The sequence below is a fragment of the Molossus molossus genome, unplaced genomic scaffold (assembly GCF_014108415.1).
Source record: "Molossus molossus isolate mMolMol1 unplaced genomic scaffold, mMolMol1.p scaffold_m16_p_4, whole genome shotgun sequence".
Lineage (NCBI taxonomy): Eukaryota > Metazoa > Chordata > Mammalia > Chiroptera > Molossidae > Molossus > Molossus molossus.
In genome coordinates this window covers 70,725,761-70,731,760 of record NW_023425377.1, presented here as the reverse complement: position 1 = coordinate 70,731,760, position 6,000 = coordinate 70,725,761, and positions in this window count along the sequence as shown.

The following is a 6,000-nucleotide window of genomic DNA, read 5'->3' as shown; positions in this document are numbered from 1 at the left end:
ATAGCCAATATCTTTTTTAATTTATAAAAATGACCGAAATTGTTAGCCTCATTCTGTAACTTTTTTTTCCCTCCTAAGATTAGCTCTACTCACATCAACCCATGTTGTGGTTTGAATGGTGACCCACAAAAAGAGATGCTGATATCCTAACTCCCAGAACATGTAAATATGACTTTATTTGGGTAAAAAATACATAATTAAAGATCTTGAGATGAGATTATTCTGGATTAACCACTTGGGCCCTAAATGCAATGACCAATGTCCTTATAAGAGACAGAAGGGGAGAAACACACACACACAGGCCACTTGAAAACTGGATCAGAGTTTGGAGTAACACATCCACAAGCCTGGGAACATCACTAATTGCCAGCAGCCACCAAAAACTGGACGAGAGGCAAGGAAGGTGCCTCCAGAAAGAACCAATTCTGCCAATACCTTGACTTTGGACTTCTATCCTTCGCAAATCCAAAAAAATAACATAAACTTCTGAAATGAGTACATATCTGCTGTTTTAAGCTAGTTTGTTGTCATTTATTACAACAGCCCCAGGAAACTAATACAATATGTGTAAATCAAGTCCCTTGTACAGCCTAGATCTGGTTCTCTAAAAATTTTTTTTCCTTATTGATTTTTGAAGAGGAAGGGAGAGAGAGAGACAGAAACATTGATGAGAGAGAACATTGATTGGCTGCCTCCTACATGATCCCCACTGGGGATCCAGCCCACAACCTGGGCATGTGCCCTGACCCGGTGACCTCTTGGTGCATGGATCAACATTCAACCACTGAGTTACACTGGCCGGGCTGGTTCTCTATTATTTTAATAGGACACATTAAAAAAAAAATCTATTCCCCTCTTATGAGACTTTTTTCATTTGCTTATTCAACACATATTCATTGATCATGAAGTGAAGTTGTGAGCTACGTGAGATACAGGACAAGAGAGAATTTTTACTCTAATAAATGAGGCTGGAGGGAATATCCTTGTATATATCTGTTGGAGACTGTGTAAAATTTTTCCAGAAGACTAGCTTGCTGGTCCTTGGGTGTCTCAGAGAGTAATGCTCCAATATTCCACTTGCTCCTCTCAAATCCCATCTCCTCACTTCTCTACCCATTTTGGTCAGGCAGGACTGTGTGTCTATGCCCTGGCTAACGAAATGGCAGCAGGAGGGTTGGGTGGTACTTCCAGTTGGAAACACTGAAAAGCTGACTTGAGAGTCTCCTGTCTCTTCCACTTCACCAGCAACTGTGGAAGCTGTTTCAGCCTCTGTCCAACCAGGTGACTTTGTGGTTCAGAAACCCTGCTGATCATTGAGGTCATTTGTTATGCAGAATGATCTTGCCTGTCTAATATACATGTGACACAGAACCAATACGATAAATACAGATGGTCCCTGTATACAGATGGTTCAAAGTATGATTTTTCAACTCCATAGTGGTGCAAACGCAATATACATTCAGTATAAACTGCACTTCAGATTTTGAATTCTGATCTTTTCCTGGGCCGGTGATATGTGGTACGAGACTCTGTTGTGATGTTGAGTGGCAGTGAGATGATTTTGCCCAACTGTAGGCTAATGTTAGTGTTCTGAGCACATTTAAGGTAGGCTAGGTTAAGCTATGTTGTTTGGCAGGTTAGTGTATTAAGTGCATTCCGACTTATAATATTTTCAACTTATGATGAGTTTATTGCAACATAATATGTCCCTTGATTTGCTGTCTACAAGCTGGAAACCCAGGAAAGCTGGTGGTGTAATTATAGGCTGAGCCTGAAGGCCTGAGAACCAGGGGAGCCAGTGGCATAAATCCCAGGCTGATGTCAGGAGAAGGCCAGTATCCCAGTTCAGCAGGCAGGCAGGAAGTAAAAAGGAGTGAATTTCTCCTTCTTCCACCTTTTGCTCTATTCAGGCCCTCAGTGGATTGGATGATTCCTGTTCACATTGGGGAGGCAGCTTACTGAGTCTACCAATTCAAATGCTAATCTAATCCAGAAACACACTCACAGACATACCCCGAAATAATGTTTAATCTGGGCACCCTGTGACTCAATATAGTTTTATAATATAATTTTATATCTGACATATACAATTAACCATCCTAAGTACATGACAGGCACATTTTCAATTTTACCAGATACTTTTCAGGTTCCTCATCTCTTTCTGACCCTCCTTCTCCATGGACATCGCCTGTTCTTTCCCACCCATCTCTTAAGCATCAGCATTCTTCAACAGTTTCTCCTTTTTTAAAGTTGTTTTTGAAATATATGTTTTTATTGATTTCAGAGAGAGGAAGGGAGTGGGAAAGAGATAGAAACATCAATGAGAGAGAAACATCAGTTGGCCACTTCCTGCACACACCCTACTGGGGACTGAGCCCACAACCTGAGCATGTGCCCTGACTGGGAATAGAACCAGTGACCTCCTGGTGCACTGGACGATGCTCAACCAACTCAGCCACACCAGCTGGGCCTCAACGGCTTCTCTTTGTTTCCCTTCTCTTTTCATTCTATCCTTTCTCCTTGACTAATGTCATCCATGCTGTGGCTTCAACTCTCACCTCTGTGGCTATCCCCCGTATCCATTAGGATTAGATTCAGTTAAAACAAACAAATAAAACAGGAGAAAAAGAACAAATAAAAGAGAGACAGTGGCTTAAACAAGAGAGATGTCTGATTGGATTTCTTTCATGTTCAAGATGACTGGAGTGAGTTGTATTGAGGCCTGAAATTCCGTACGTATTGAGCCTCACAGGGCCCCAAAGCCCTAACCATGAGTTTTCCTACTTTTGTCAGATATTCCCTCCCAACCACAGTCTTCCCACGTAGCTAGTTCCTCTATTAGCCAGACCAGCTTCACCCCATCTGGTTCTTAACCTAATGGCTTTCACCTCTCTGCCAACCTAAGAAATTATCCTAAAGAACCAATCGCATCCTGCCTTGGGAACCAGAGGTCACTTTACCCTTTTGTCACTTCAGAGATTGCCTCCCACAGTCCCTGCTTCTCTTTTCTTTCCTTTTTTTTTTATCCTCATCCGAGGAAGTTTTTCTACTTTTTGTTCAGATAGAGTGGGAGGGAGAGAGAGAAACATTGATGTGAAAGGGACACATCGAGCGGCTGCTTCCTGCACGACCAACCAGGGCCGGGGACAAACTGCAACCGAGGTACATGCCCTTAGCGGGAACCGAACCCGGGTCTCTCTGGACCGCAGGCCAACACTAACCACTGAGCCAAACCGGCCAGGGCCCTGCTTCTCTTTTCAACTCTGTTCTGGGGTGCACTACCCCCATGTGGCTTTGCATGGTGTGCAATGTCCTCTTCTGAGCTGGGAGTATATGTAACTAATAAACTGATAATGATCTCATCTATCCAGTGTTAGATATTATGTGTTTCGCCATCTTGTACTGTTCAAGGCATGTGATCCCTCCTTCACCAACAGGGTAAATAGTTGGTGATCAAAACACTGGTTAGGCCAAGGATGACAGAGCCTTCCATGGTATGTGAGATTCAGGTTGCTTCTATCTGGTTGCTCCACTGTTCGTGGCCTTTATTCCCAAGTTGGTACAAAATGGCTGATGGAATTCAGCCATCACATCTATGTTCCAATGGCAGAATAAAGCCACTCCCTTTTCCTCGAAGTTGTACATATCACTTCTGCTTACAGCCCATACCTAGCTGCAAGAGAGACTGAGAAATGTAGTTGTTTCTTTGTTTTGTTTTTTAATTCCAGGCAGCCTATGCCCAGCTAAATATCAGTGATTTTATGAGTTGGGTCCAGATCCTAAAAGGCTTATCAGCTGGATGAAAGCTGATTAAGAGGTTGGTTTTAAACCTGTGTCTTGAGGTTGGATGCCATCAGAGGATGAGGAGGGGTGGGCCCAAGGTCACCCTTAGGGTTATTAACTGGTTCTGAATTAAGACTCCTCCTTTTCTCTTCTCATTGGAAGACTACACTTCCCATCAGCCTCTTGCTCTCTCCCATATCAACCACACCTTCCCCCTGCCCCCTGCCACTGCAACCAAAGTGAGACCAGTTTGTTGCAATAGTTGACCACAGTGTTATTGCAACTGGCCCTTGACCTTCTGACTCTTCCCACACATACAGACAATTCTGTATGCATTCCATAAAGGTGTACTAAATGCTGATTGTGCCAGGGTCAGCATTTGGTTGACCGCGCTACATCTCTGTCCCTACAGAACTCCATGCTTGGCTAGGCAAGGCAGGACAGGACAGGACACAGTTGGGCTGGACTGGGAAGAACTGGGCTGGGTTGGGTAAAGGAAGGGGAGTTTGTTGCAGGGAGATAAGGCCAGTGGGTCATATATAAGATTGATGGTTATGTTCCTAGCCAATCAGCACATTCTATCCCTCTGGCTACAGGGACTGGTTCCAGATAAACACTTGATCAAAGCTAGGCCAATGAGATTCAAGCTTATAGCTTTCAGCTCAATGAAAGCTGTAGATAGCTTGGCACCACACAGAGACGCCTGCTGGTAGAGCAGAGTCGTAGAAAGAGAATCCATTGTAGGATGTCATTTGAGCCCCTGGATTCAGCTATACCTGAAGAACCTCTCCCCTAATATTTTGTTCATGAGTCAATAAATGCTATTGTTTGCATTAGTTAGTTTGGTTTGCAACTGAAGGAGGCCTGCCAGAAACTCAAACAGCTTGTTTGGCATTACTGCTTCCCTGGGGCTAGGATCCGTGTAACAGTAGTTCAGTAGCTCATTGGGACTGACCATATTACTCTGCTACACAATGTCCAAACTAGTGACTAAATGGAGACCTTGGGGTGGCGCTTGTTCTTTTCTGGCCAAGGCTAAGACCTGTCTCTTGTCCCAGCCCTGAGGGGCCCTGAGGGCACCCCCCTCTCAAGGCTACATAGTCTTGGGAAATGTGGGCAAATGACCACCTCTTTGGGTTAAAATTTCCTTCTCTGTGGATGTGAGATTAATAATACAGATACTTCCTGGCTGGTGTGGCTCAGTGGTTGAGCATTGACCCATGCACCAAGAGGTCGCCAGTTCAATTCCCAGTTAGGGCATGTGCCCAGGTTGTGGGCCAAATCCCTAGTGCAGGGCATGAAGGAGGCGACAATCATTCTCTCTCATCGATGTTTCTATCTCTCTTTCCCTCTCCCTTCCTCTCTAAAAAGTCAATAAGAAATTTTTTTTTAAAATAATACAGATACCCTCTCTTTCTACCATACTCCCATATCTTGCTCCCTTCTTCCTGCCCACCTGATGTACCTCAGTGCCAACTCCTCATGGCTGGACTCCATAGCCTTCTATAGCAGGAGCTACCTGAGACTTTCCATGCCCCCTCAGGCTCACCATCAGGCACTTATATCTCTTTAGGACTAGAGCCTGCTCTACCCAAAGTGCAGCAGAATTCAGGCCCCTTGGGGGCAGCCCTCAATCAGTGGTCAATAGAGGGAAGTATGGGATCAATAACCCAGCTCCCCTGCCCTTCAGGTGGATGACTCTGAGGTGTGTGTCCTACACAATCTCCTAGTGTTCCCCAGTGGGACTGAGCCCCAATTGCATATGACAGGAATTTGCATGATAACAAGAGTAACCAATCACCCCAGTTTGCCCAGGACTAAAAGTTTTCTGGGAAACAGGATTTTTTTTTTTTTTAATCCTCACCTGAGGACATTTTTCCATTTTTTGTTCAGATACAGTGGGAGGGAAAGAGAGGAAGAGAGAGAGAGAGAAACATCGATGTGAAAGGAACACATCAAGTGGCTGCCTCCCACACCACCCAACCAAGGCCGGGGACAAACTCCAACTGAGGTATGTGCCCTTAGCAGGAACCAAACCCGGGTCTCTTTGGACCGCAGGCTGACACTCTAACCTCTCAGCCAAACCGGCCAGGGCTAGGAAACAGGATTTTGAGTGCCAAGACTGGCAAGATCCAGGCAAGTTGATAACCCCCCATGATAACCCACTGATTATTGACTGTTCCCTTCCTTATTTCTGTCAACTGTCCACTTCCCTAC